The 14,618-nt window shown below is 37.8% G+C and overlaps 1 long non-coding RNA gene across 1 annotated transcript; it reads left to right on the top strand.

Annotated features, from left to right (window-relative positions):
- The first annotated feature begins 2,720 nt into the window (after positions 1-2,720).
- Positions 2,721-14,524, top strand: LOC115628337. Its single transcript, XR_003995791.1, has 3 exons — positions 2,721-2,806; positions 14,121-14,355; positions 14,416-14,524. It is a non-coding gene; the product is annotated as an uncharacterized LOC115628337 (long non-coding RNA).
- The last annotated feature ends 94 nt before the right edge of the window (positions 14,525-14,618 follow it).

Genomic DNA, 14,618 nt, shown 5'->3' with positions numbered 1-14,618 from the left:
TTTAAGCTCTCATAATTCCCGTAAGTTTCATCGTATTGCTCATGAATGTATATAATTTTTGGGACTGGCTAAGCTCCCAAAAACCTATTACAACCCTATTATAATTTGTAAAAATTTCTCAACTTTAAAAACCTCTTGAATAAGTAGTAAGTTTTGGGGGATTAATGTAAAAGTCTATTAATCTTGTATATTATGAATTATGTGACATTTTGAGTGGTAATTGGTAATGCCTGGTCGAGGTCATGGTTGGTAATCCAATCCTTTGGTAATTAATCAGAACAACATGGAAAGCTTGCAAAGGATTGAGCAGGATGTCTGTTTTAAGTATCTCGGAAAGCTTCTACTCTTTCCTCTTCATCATACTAATAATCTTTCCGATTAAGAATACATTTGAATCGTTAAACCAATCTTGGCTTCCATTGCGTAAAGTAAAGAAAGTATTTTCAAAATAAATTTTGTTCTGGCGGTACTGTTAAGGTGTTTGTCGAAATTTCTCGTGATTACACTTGTGGCCTTGCTTTGTGTCCAAGTGGAAGGGAGGAAATGCTCCGGTCAGCAGTTTCCTTACATAACACTGCATCGGCGGCTGAGCAGATCGCCGCAATATTTACGCTGTGTGTGGCTCGCAAAGTTCAAAGGGCGGGTGACGGTCAAGGCAAGTGCGAGGACCTGTCAGTTTTAATAGAAGCGGACACTTTGATGGCTCGGCTATGGCGATGGCTGTGCCGGTGGTGTTGATTGTGTGCGTGTGTGGCCATCGATTCGGCATGCAATTCTCAATGCCAATACCCTAGGGGGCAGTTTCTAATGATGGACCACGGCGTGGCAGGAGCGGGGTCGAGGACGGGTGTGGGTGTGGGTGCGGGTGCATGGACAGAAGCTGCTGATGTGTAGGCTGCTCATTTGCCGAAATTTTGACGCTTTATGAGGTCCCTTTAGTGCTGAGTGTGCGCAAAAATGTAATTGAATGAATGAATACGACCAAGACTGCAGTATGCGTGGCTGAGTAAGGGCCAGGGGCAGGGACTGGAGGTGGCACTGGAGTGGGCCAAGTTCAACAACGGCCAACAGCATACGCCTTCTTCTTCGCTGCATGTGTATGTGAGTGTGTGTGTGTGTGTGTATGTGTGTGTGTCTTAAAGCAGCAGTCGTCATAAAATGTTTGTCTTCCATTAGGCCAAACAAATGATGACGACGAGAAAAAGACAACAACAATGGCGTGGCGATGATGATGGAAGCGAAATGTGATTCTTCTTCTTAGTTTTCGTGCTCTCGCTGATATTTTTGTTGCCTCAAAAATATTTTATTGCAGAGGGAAGGTAGGTAGAGAGGCAAGTAGTGCCTGCGTTTTCCCAAAGCAGCAGCAATAATCATTCTCCTCGTTGCCACAACATGTCAACTAATGTACGAGCATAAGTTCAAAAACCCATCGAGCCCAGACATGACAGAGTTATGAGTGGGCCACTAAACGGACAGACAGACAGACAGACCGACGGACAGATGGACAGTGGAAGTTGTGCTTGGCCTTAAAATATTTCTTATACTTGTGGTAGTATCTCTCGCTTTTAATTCTCTGCAGTATCGTCGCGTGACTCGCGTGTCTTGCGGTGTCTGTCATGATTTAAGTCACGAATGCAAATGAACAGAACAAGAGGCAAGACAGGCCAGGCCAGGCCAGTACAGGCCGAGTCTGCAGATGCCGAAGTTCAGGTTACGGGCGAGTCAGGCGAATACTTATAGGCAAATATGTTTTTCAATAAATCGGCGCTTGTGTGAACATCGGCGGTCATGTTCCACACTGCCAAATTATCATGACAACTTATTTAGGTACAAAGTTGCAGACCCACGAGTCGAACCCGGCTCCACAACATGCCCCCACCATGACCTCTGGGCTCCACTGCCGGCGCCCAACACGAACTGCCTGCAGAGCCACACCGACTGAGAGACATTTCTGTTTACTTCGAAAAAGTTCGCCGGGCCCATTGGTGCCAGCGCAGTATACTTCCGACTTGGGCAGCAACCGCACTAAAATGTTAATTAGTTAGTCGAGCTCTTGGCGCTGCAGTTGGCACGTGCAGCTCGCAAGGTGACACTTCCGATCCGGTTGAGTACAACACAGATAATGGACAGGGGCACCATAAGGCTCGTAGGTGCTATCTTCTCCTTACTAGAGGAGTTCCTGCAAGGCAAACTTTTCAAAACAACAGCCGCCTTTTGTTTCTGGTGAGACACATTTACAGCACAGGGAATTCCATCTCTTATCATTTTCTCTCTTTTAAAGCTAAAATTAACATCGTGACTCGATGACGCGTATTAAAGAATCATTTCACAAATTTGGAAAAGCCTTAATTTCTACTGCTATGTACTTAATAGAAAAGATGGGATGTTTTTCTTATTTTTTATTGTGCTGTGAATTGGCCTCCTGCTTTGGCCATTACAATTCTAATTTTTTTTAAAGGAGACCAAACTTAGAGAATATAACCCTCCGTATGTCTATGATGCATATCTGCAATATACCGCTTAAACTTAATTATTTTACAATGCATGCGTGATATTTGCAAAGTTTCTATTTTATGTAGTTCTACACATGGTACTTACTATATAGTGTATTTGATTTGGTTACACTTAAATAAGCTAGTGAATTGAAATTATGATCACTTTTGGCTCAATTTTGTAAAAAAAAAAATATATAAATTCACAAAATTTCATAAAAGCCAAAAAACACGTATGTTTTTATTTTGCCTTTTTATCTTATGGATAAAACTGCATTGATTTCAGACAAAATGTCATACGAAGGGCTAAGATTGTAAGTTTTTCAATCGTATTAATAATGCTTATGCTCTGCTGGTAGCGCCGTGACTCGAACCAGGGCCGCCTACCCTGAACAAACTCACATTGTAGGCTTCCTGCTAGCTCCTTGAGCTAAGAGATGGGCATTCGAGTTACATTCATGTGACAAGGACATTAAAAAAATTAATTTTATTAATTAATATGCAGATTGATGGATGCATTTGACAAAAAATGTATTCAAAAAATATATGAATCGATCTATCGAGGTCACTTCTTTCAGTCCATCTATTGGTGAAAGATACATATATAAGTAGATATATAATCTTTAGGCCAAATGGGTAATAAATCAGCCTACCATTTATTTTTTGGCGTTTTCATTCTGTTCCCATATCGGACTTGTTTAACATTCACAGTTTAAATTTCTATATAACAAGAACGTAACTTATAACGTAATTTTCATTTGCACCGAAGCTTTATTGCTCAATGGTCATGAACCGCGAATTAATATCCTACCAGGTCCGTGCTATGTCATTTTTAATCGACTTCAAAAAAATAGGAGATTATCAATTAAATTTTTATAAATTTTTGTTATGCGTGTTACCTCAGAACTTTCGACTGGGTGATCCGATTTTGATGATTCGTTTTGTATTTGAAAGCTTCCCGGTTGATCCCCCTTTCAATTTGATTCGGTTCTGACAATGGCATGCATAAGAAAACTACCTTAAACTTACTTTAATTAGAATCATCCTCAAAACATGAAGTCAGTTTAAATGTCAAAAAAAAAGTATTCCACTAGATCTGAAGTTAGTTTTTTGTTTGTTAAAATTGTACTTGTTAATGAAAATTATCTAATTCTAATGACGGATCATTATTATTCGACAACAGCATTCCTAATACGCACTTGGGCTCCAATATCTGTTCATTAATATAAAAACGTTTTTATAAAGAAACTCTTTCAAACGAATATCTGTGCTATGTTAGTGTAATATATAGTATGATCATATGGTATACCATCGCCATACACACAACAACACCAACAACAATATGCCCTTACATTTTCAGTGAATTACTTGACAACATAACCAAAATTTTGAGGTCATCAAAAATATAAAATTGTGAGTTCAATCGAGGCTTAAATGAAAAAGCAAAGTGCCTTAGTCCTGTTATACAGCTAAACCTAGAATGTTGTCCAATTTCGATTGTTTCAGTGGCTTATATTTGCAGGCAGTCTTGATCGATGGATTCTTTAAATTGTGCATATTTAACAATTTATTGAAAAAGTTTTATACTCGCATATGCTTGGGTTTTATGCTCTTGATGTGACATTAGCAAGCCTCTTTATGCGCACCTCTCTTAACCTTTATCAGTGGGAAGGGCATCGTTTTCCACCCACAAAGTTGAAGGGTCTATTGGCTTGGCATGACAAATAAAATTCGATTTTCCATTTCGATTTTGTTGCTTTTGCACACTTCAACTTCCTTAGAAGGCCTTAGAAAAAGGTCTGCCATTAAATGTAACTGCACTGCAATTTACATAATTTTCTATTCATTACATAATTCTGTCAATTTTCAATACATTATAATTTGTTAAAAGAAAGGACAGACACCGCAGCCTCAGCAACCCTCCTGTTCAATACGGAAAACGCTGTTTTTATTCCTCGATGTTGTAGGTAGATGAGAAAAAGAAGAAGAAGAAGAGAAATATGCAAAGAGGAACAGCGGCAGAAAAAACTGGATAAAATTATAGAGGGGCTCTTATTTGTAATTTGTTTTCGGCTTAAAAAGATTATTTTATGGTGAAAACAACCCGAGGCGGCCCTGCCAGCCCGGCCCGGGTCCGTGCCCTTTTAATATCGCCGGGCCAAGATGTTCAATTTTTCATGCGCAGTGTGTCCGGAAAATGAAAAGAAAACCAGGGCAGTAGCAGTAGCAGCAAAATTAACACATTCAGTACAAAAGATGCGCCCAGAGATAAACAGACCGCAGCACTAACAACAACAACAACAACAACAACAAGAACAACAACAGCAGCAGCAGCAGCAAGGATGGCACAGGATGCAGGGAGCATGATTCGAGGCAAGGACAAAATCACGTAGCCATTATAAATGCAAATCAAGTGTCAATATTCGTTGCTAATATTGAAAATTCATTTGAATATTTTTCGCAAGGATTTTCATTTGCCAGGCAGGGCAGCACAAAAGGAAAATGGAAAATTCACGTATTGTATTTGTCTGGCAATGAGAATCAGCAAAACAAACAAAATGCCCGCAAAATCAATTCTAATCCCAAATGTCAACCGAACCGAACAAATCGAAGACATTGCAAAAACTGGCAGGCATACTAATGAGAGAGCAGGCACAGGACATACCTCCGAATACATACTGCTAGGAGCCAGTCGAGTTCCAAATCTCGCCCACTTGCTAAAGATGATGGAATGCTCAGTTCATTAAAGTCAGCAAAAGTTTATCACCGACTTGGGAGCAATAAGCGCGACTTTTCTCACAGACACTTACATACTTGTATATCAGCGCTCTCCATATTCAAATATGTTTTATCTCCACCCCGACCCCGCCACCTAATTAATCATCCCGGCTGTTGGGGAAAAGAACTGTCTCCCGAGATAATGTCAACATAAATTGTTTTGGCAATTTCGTACCATTTTCCCGCATTATTTATGAACTTTTCTGGCAACTTTCCCCATGAAATATGCGCGCTCCAGCCTGCAGCGGATGTGGCTGGCACTTTCGCCAGCATCGCTCCCAGGTAAGAGAGCGTCTGAGCGCAGGAATAATCGCTACGAGCACCAGTGGCCAGCCAAAGGAGGGTGCTGGTAACGGATGCCAGCCATTTCATTTGACGTGTTGACTTTGGCCCTTGGCCAGCTCATTGCACTCGCCCGTGCCACTGACTGGACTGTGGAGGGCTGAAGGGTGGAGAGTCAACCACGAGGAGAACCATGAGTTCTGGCTGGACCCCCGCAATACGCACGACGGACTCGCACTGCGTTTAATGAGCCTGTCAACAGCTCAGCCGACCGGCCTTCTGTCCTTTGGCCGTGGGCGTGTGTCTTACCCCCTTTGTGGTCAGCTTAATCACAAAGTTTAATGAATGGATTAACCTTAGAGCTGGGGCGGCTTGCTTTGGTTCGGTTTGCGATTCGTCTAAATCAACTAATACTTATAGCTGGCCAAGCAATTTATTTGTAAAATGTATTTGATGAGGGTAGCTCTAGGCGTGGCATTACGAGCCACACACTTACTACGTACTTTTTTTTAATAACAATTTCATAACTTTTACGGAAACAGATTTACTAAGTATTGGAAAAAATATAACAGATATACGGATGTTCAATTGTGGGGATGTTCTGGTTATGGGAAGTCCTGAATCATGAATCGACAACCTCTTAATACATTTTGGCGAAAATTACCCACCTGCTGCAAAAATAGTTGAACTAACTAGTTTTCATTTAATTGAAGTGTCCTATTAACTATGGAACTATTTATACGCTTCATTGAATAGTGTATGGGTACATTGTTTTTGGAACATACGACCTGTATATACAAGTACACTACTCCTTCCACAGTATTAGAGCCATCGCGATGAGGCTGCTTTTAAAGGTCGATCATATCAGAATACTATATCATATACATAGCATACAAATGAAAAAGTTATTGACAAAAGAATCCTTCTCAAATCATATCGTTCCTATCATAGCTTTATGGTAGATAGAATAATCTGTTTCTTTATAAAGATATTTTAACAAGATATTGCATTTATGAGTTTGTCATATTGCAATACACATAATTCTGTTTTTACACGGTAGATTGCTTCCAGAAATAGTCGTGTAAAAGAAGACGTTGGTCATATGCAAAAATAGGTGATTGGTTCCTTATCTCTAAAATATTTCTTTATGAAATTTTTCATTTTCAAACCGTGTAAAAACAGATTTAGATGTACACATAATTATGTTTTTACACGGTAGATTGTTTCCAGAAACGGTCGTGTAAAAAAACCGTGTAAGAAGACATTGATCATATGTTATTTTGAATCCTGCTAAATGGAATAAAATCGTGCAACCATATATAACATTTTTCATTTTCAAACCGTGTTTATTCAAACCCGTGTAAAAAAAGCGGTGTAAAAACAGAATTAGGTGTACTTAGTCCGAACATTCATAGAATCATTGGTGCAACAACATTTATTTTAGTTAAACTATTGTATACGCCTCTCCCTGCGTATGTAGTGTATAGAGTCGGGCTGCTATGATTCTGAAGGATGGTAACTGTTATTTACGAGAACTCCCCGATGTATTTCAGTATCCCTAATTCAAGCCCAACATGGCCCGTTTATAAATTATGGATAGACCAGGAATTTTGATTCCACGTCTAATAGTGGTTTCGATTGGCTTCATTCCCTACAATGGAGTCATCTTAAATTCAAAACTATACTGATCAAGGTAAAGGTCAAGGTCTTAATGTTATAAGGGAACATTTGAACATTATTTTTTAGTTTTATAAATAAGTTTACGCTAAGTTTTTCTATTTAACTCTATTACGGTATTATTTGTATCATAAACATGATTATTTCTGAAGATGTGGGAAGCAACTTCGTGTTGAAAAACCTTGTAGTTATATCGAATGACTTTTCAACACTCGCCGAATAGCACCAAATGCTCATTAATTGAGTGTATATGGTACGCGGCTAATGGAAGAATAAGTTTTGTGTCCTTGGGACTACATCAGGACACGCGATTGATGTGCTTGACGCAGCTTTTTGGCTATCAGAGTAAATCAATTATTTCGCCAATTGTATGATATTTATGTATACTTAGGAAACTCTCCCTAACTAAAAAGCTGAAGATGTTCCGCATCCAAAATTCACTGCCTTACTAGGAAATGTAGGCCAAATTTGCTTTCCAGCTTCTATCAAACTATACGATATTTCAGCTCGGAGCTTCAGATTGAACACCTGCTTACAAATTAAAACAAACTGTAAATCTTCGACAAGATTCATATTCGATTAAAATCTTACAATATTCACTATTTCGTTCATGAACATTAACGAGTGAAGTAAAATGAAAATACCAGCAGCCTGTTTCATATTTATACGCGGCTTTGAAAGGTGTTGGGCGAGAAACTTTAAATTACCTGTTTGAGAATTTACATAATCAAAATGAAAAACATTTGCATGTGCCGCCTCCCGTTCGACTCGGCCGCGTCCTGCCCTTCCGTCAGTCGTCAATATGTCGCTCCGGCGGGCAACTTGGCACACTTAACCTCTTCTTTAAGGATGCAGCCAGTTTTGAATTTATGCAAATTCAATTTTGAGACACTTCCTTTTTGGCACGCGAGTCCGCCAGGGGCGAATGAAGTAACCATGTCATTATAATTGCTGCCTGTTGTTCTACAAAGAGGGCGGCCTGAAACCGAATTTGCTGCCTTTAAGGGAAATTGTGTTAGGGGTTGGGGCTGAGCAGGGGATGTGGAATTATGTTCTCATTGTTCATGTCCTTGTCCGACAAAGTAGCCGAACAGAAGGCGATTCTACTTTTAAATAACGTATTGTGGTTGCCTCAATTGATCAAATGTTCATATATTTTATAAAGCCAATTAAAATTAGGGCGAGCGGTTAAATTCTATAATGTATGTATTTGTTATATTTATATTATTATTGTTAGTAGCAATAATGTATTAATGCTCCTTCATCTCTTCTGTGCATGGAAGATAGAGTATGTAAGCACTGATGAACAAATTTATCTGCTGCTGGATCTCCATATATGTATATATTTCCGGAACGCGTCAAATGTTAACACCCGAATTAATCATTTTTGTCAACGGAAATTGTTTTGAAAATCATCGTCTGCTATCTTATCCTCTTAATTGTTAGCCACATACACTCACCCACGAACCACACCTAAAAATGGGCGTAGCCAGGATTTAGGCAAGATTTTTTTTTAGCCGATTTTTTACTTTCATATTATTTGCACTACTCAAAAAAACACAGTAAATACATACAAGTATATGGATAAATATTGAAAAATGAAATTCAAAATAATGAAAATGTATTTATCGAAAGATTTTGAATGCAATAAAATAAAAAAAAAACAGCTACAAAATAAGAAGATTTGTGATCATGGAACTAATATAAAGTTGGTCCAGTGCCACATCGAGAGTGTGAAATTTTTGATCAGTTTTTATTATATTCTTTGTATGTAAACAACTACTTTAAAATTATTGAAATTTATACGAATAATAACGGCGACAAAAAAAGGGGCGAAAAATGTGATGTTTTTCAAAAATATGTAATTTCTCTAATGGGAGCTGCTCTCAGTTTGAAAACCAACTTATTCATATTATTAAGCCTACTTAATTTACTAAAAAGAATTCGGATGCTCACATAAAAAGGGAGCCATATCTTTGGTCGGAGCAGTTATCAAAAGGAAGTTATGGCAGATAAAGAAATCTAAAATCATTTTGTTTCAACGGTTCGGAACTGAAAGTAGTTAGGAATGCATATTCTGAAAAACCCGTATTTAATTTTACTAATCTTATTCGCATTTAAATTTAGTTTTGTTTATTAAATTTATTATTTATTTTATTTTATATACCATTGCGTTGGTGTCATGGCATTCCTCAAATTGATGTGAAAATGTTAATTGCAACCCTTTTCCTAATTAATATCTGAGATGCATTTTGAAGTTTTTATTTAAAAAGCGTTTTATTAGTTACCGCGTCCTCCATGTCCATCAATGTCAGATATTAAATTTATATAAAGCTTAAGCTGCATAAAATATCCACATTGTTAGCAACACATACTTACTATACATACCCATGTATATATAGTATATTTCTGACCGAAAATCAATATTTTCTAGGTGGGAAAACTTAAGCCAATAAACGATGCCTATCACGTGCTGGCCCACCAAGCGTTTCACGTGAAACTTTTGCAATATATCACCATTTTAATTCCATCAAATATGAGATATATAGTACAAAGACATACAAATAAAAGTCTGTAAATGTTTGTTGATGAAAACAAACAAAAGTTGTGTTCTTATCATAAGGAAATCGTTAATCATTGAATGCTCTAGCCCAGAAAAGCGGCTCCCTCGCCTCAAACTTTACACATGAAAGTGTAAAAATACCTAAGCTCCTTATATACTCGAAAATGTGTGTTTTAATTTTGAAAAATGTTTATTATTTTCCTCTAAAATAAGTACTTTTTTCTAACTATCCTTAAGTTAAGCTGTCGCTCAACTAAAGCGATTATATTCGGCTCCTCTTGTTATTAAGTAAACTGATCGAAAACACTTAGAAACCACAAACGCTATTTACAAAACAGTAAAAAACTATTTTTCGACAATAAAATATTAGAATATGAAATAAATTCACAGTAATGCCATTCAGCAGAGACTAATTAGCCAACACAAATCACAATCTGCCGAATTGTATATATTATTGTATTATATGCAATTAGTTTACACAGAAATATTTATATTGCATTATTCTAAATACCTCTGGCCTGAATTGATTTTAAGTACACAGGTGTGTTTTTAAAGACAACATCGCTGTTTGCACGCTGTAGCAGGCTGCCGAGTCCATAGCCCCTTAAACACACAATCCACAGAGACAACATCCACAGCAATCCAATCGACGAAAAAGAGCGATGAGACTTGCCTCGACTTGGCGTTCGTGTTAGAGGGAGAGCACAATATGTCGACGGCAGGGGAAGCTGACGTTATGTATGAAACGAACTGTTTATTGGTGCACACGATACATAAGCGAAGCTGCAGAAAGAGCGCAAAGGAGACTGTTTGGAGGGTTGTGGCTCAGACGAGTAGGTGTGGGTGCCGAAGCGGGCGAAAAGCGTGTGCTTCGAAAACGTTTCATTTCGCACCAATCTATCATCGTCAGCAGACGTCGAAATAATAAGATTTTCAGATTGTGAGGCACGATAAGGCCAGAAAAATATAACGCGCATTTGAGTAAACAACACATCAGCTTAATAATGGGTGTTTATATAAAGTAGTAGTATATATAAATGTAATATTTATCAGACAATGTCGCTTGAAATGTCAGGTCAGTTCACCGAAATGCATTGCGGTGTGATCCTAGATCCGACAAAGTGTCAACGAATGCAAATACACACTCGCAGGACGAAATATTGCTAAGAGGGAGAGCGAAAGAGATTTTAGAACACACTCAGACTCTGAGGAATTAAACATTTGTATGGTTGTGTTTCATATTATAATTAACAAAGCTTGGTTGGTAGTACAAAGGAAAAATCGTAGATGGGGCTATCATTTAAAATTTTGAAATGTGTACGGACTGTGTGATCGGCGGATGTATTAAACTATTGTTGTTTCGGGCGACCATCTTGACTCGCTCGTCGGCTTTCGACATGGTGTATCTGGCCAGGAACGGGCTCGTGGAAGAACAGCGACACACCTTCAGCAGTTTCAATGCGCGAAGGATCCCAGGAGTTTCTACGGGTTTCGACCTTTGGCGGCGGCTTCTCCGAGGCAGCTGATTGACGCCGCGTCGCTAAACTCGGCCTTACATATTGTATCGAGTTTGAGGGAGTGTCCAAGAATGTCGATACATTTTCACTGGGAACGACGCTTTCGTTTATTGCCCCCACTTGTAGACGCCTGTTCTTCACCAAGTCGCGCCATTTGGCAGCGGCTTCTTTAACGGTGGGATTATTATAGCTGTAGGGGAACTCCACGTGCCTCTTCCTCTTTAAGCCAGCCATCCTTATGAGTACAAATGGACGTATGTATTTCTACCATTGAACCATTGCTGGGATGTTTTTACAAAAGAATTTTTACAAAAACACAAATTTCTTGTTCGTATGATGTATTGTGTGAATCGAAATATTTACTGACTGCCAAGTTATTTAAATCTCAAAGGGTGTTTGAAGGGGGCCGATCTTTATTTGGGGAGTCTCACCACAACATCAACAGCAACAAAAGTAAGCAGCGGTTCTTTAAGTTCGATTATTCAACGCGTTCCTATATTATTTGTACTACGTGTATTGAAACAATTTATTTTATTTTTCTTCTTTTGAATATGCATTTACAATTCTTGGTACACATCGTGGCTGGAGTTCACACCAACTCGTAAATGATTGGAAATAAATGTAAATGTGAAGAAATACCAAAGTAAAATCAAATTAAAGCCACTTAATTCTGACTGCACGAAAACCTTGCCTCAAGACCATAACTCTTATTTATCTTATTTTCCGCAGACAAAGAGTACAAATTCATTTATGATATCATGCTATAAAGTGATAGTGAAGAGGAAAGAAAGAATTAAATTTCTTTTATGCCTCGTTCCAGAACCAATATGACGAAAATACCTATATCCTGACCACAATTTACAATATTGCCTTCTGCCTGTTATATTTTTCAGCTCCCGCAAACCTAATATACTCTTGTATATTTCAAGTACAGAGTATAATAATAATAAAAATTTAAATATAACCCTATCCAGAGAAATAAAGTAAAATGTTAAATTCCAATACCACAAGCAATTGCCACTCATCTACCTGTACATCGTGTGCTTCAGATTCAGCTGGTATACATATAAAAATCGCGCGATCCGGGTACGGATTGCCGTATTACAAACGGCCCTAGAAAAAATTTTTCCATATAAAGTCGACCACACGTTCATTATTATGACGCACTATTTCGCCTTAAAATGGATCTGCGTTGGATTTGCTGAAGTTTTTTCATCGATCATATGCATAAATTATTTTTTAAATGCACCGGGCATTATTTAATCAAAATTTTAATTTTTTGGCCCCCCTTTGGTAAAAGCTGGCTACGCCCTTGACTAGGGCCCTAGAATTCAAGTTCCAAAAACCGGTTTTTTATCCTGTACCCAAATTGTAAAAGGGTTTACATATAAGGAGCCGTGGTGAACCCCACAGAGAATGTATAGTACAAGGTGTGTTCCAAAGTAAACAGGACTTTTTAAAAAAAAAAAACAGAACAAATGGTTTTTCGGCAAAATCAATTTATTTTATTCAAATTAGTTCCTTCTGCTTCAATACAGCTTTTTGCACGATCCAAAAGCATGTCGAACGAGTGTTCGAAAAATGCGGTCAAAATACGAGAAATCGATGTTTTGGAGATGTTCTCCAGTTTCTTTCCTCATCTTATAATCTTAAATATATTAGCAAGATTGAAAACAAGTACTAAAGAAAATTGTAATAAAATATGTTTTTAATCGACACGAACTCACGTAAAGTACACATTTAGATCGGATTTGTGTCTAAGATTGTGTCAGATTTCAAATAAGTTAACCGATTTTAAAAATCGAATTTTCTATCTTCAGAAGGATCTTACAGTACCTTTGTAAACGGGATTAACACGTTGGAGTTGCCGCGCTTCTCGAACTTATAAACAATAGTTCTCGGTGCAATTGTGTGTGAGTTTTTTTTATTTCATTTTATTTTAAAAACCTACGCTAAATATATGTTGAATATTATTTTCAATGTTCAAAATGTTTCAGGCATTATTCAAAGGAAATTTTGTGAAGAACGATAGAAGTTTATGTTATGTATTGTAAATACTTGTTAGTAAATTCTGAGTGAATTCTTAAAAAAGTAATTGAATAAAATAAATACAGATATAGAATATAGATATGTAACTCCCGAGCTACGAAAACATTCACGATTAATTAAAAAAAATCCAATGTTCTCCAGTCTACCAGGGAAAGCAGTATTTTCTACCGACATCCAATTATTTTCTACAAGCCGATCATTGATCATTATCTAAGATGACATTTCGAATAGTGTGGATTCCTCTGCTAGTACCACAGTTGGTTTTGGATTTACCGTTTCCCCAATAAATTGTACATTCACATCCGTTTCATATCGTGTTGGAACTCCAGATGACCCTTTGAGAGGCCTCTTGAAACACAACCTACATAACAATGCAATAAAGGGTAATGATAATAATTTAAAAGGCAAAAAGCTCAGTGTTTTACCTTTTGCGCAGGGTGTTATAATTTCTTAAAATGAATGCAAGACTAACGGCCAAGCCTTGAGCTGAATTAACAATGTCCCCAATGACAGTTAAAAGTCTGTTTGGGTTTTGGTCTTCACAAAAATAGGAAATTATTTCCCAGAGCCACGTCACACCCATGGCCACGAACGTCATAATAAAGGTGTACATGCTGGCATTAAAAACAATTTGAACAGCAATTGAATTTTTAGATAAAAGTAAATTATTTTCAGTTCCACTGAGGTCGCACAGCAATCGCCGCAATTTAGTGAAGAAAATGTGGTGATCTTTTAAAAACTATAATCGTTTTAACCCTCTAGGAGGAAGGCTTTAGATCCGTGAGTTTTTTCCAAGCACTCTGTAACTCACCGTAATTTGTGCGTACTAAGAATTAATTCATGAAAGATCATTTCCATGCCATAAACCATAATGCGGCTATGATTTCGGATGAACTGGGTCTGGGAGCAGATAGCCCAGACTACACGCCAAATTTATATGAACGGACAAATGGTGGACATGTCTATATCTAATCGTCTCATCATGCAGATCATATATGTATGTATATACATTATTCCAATAGCAGAAGGTCTGTCACGTATCTAAAATTTTAAGCAGTTGCTGGAAACCAAATTAAAATCCGAGAACTACAACGCTGGAAAAATAAATCACCAAATATTCCCAGCAAAGAGGGGATCCTCTTCTTTGTAAATGCTACGGAGTGGGGCGGACATTGTAAGACCTCAGTGTTTGTGCAGTGTGGTGTTAATTACAACATTTTAAATCCTCTTTCACTTACAGATCCGTTTGCCTTTTCAAAT

Source organism: Scaptodrosophila lebanonensis, unplaced genomic scaffold, assembly GCF_003285725.1.
Source record: "Scaptodrosophila lebanonensis strain 11010-0011.00,11010-0021.00 unplaced genomic scaffold, SlebRS2 tig00000113-arrow-arrow-pilon, whole genome shotgun sequence".
NCBI classification, from domain to species: domain Eukaryota; kingdom Metazoa; phylum Arthropoda; class Insecta; order Diptera; family Drosophilidae; genus Scaptodrosophila; species Scaptodrosophila lebanonensis.
Note: the sequence above shows the minus strand (reverse complement) of the source record. Positions and strands in the feature narration are given on the sequence as shown.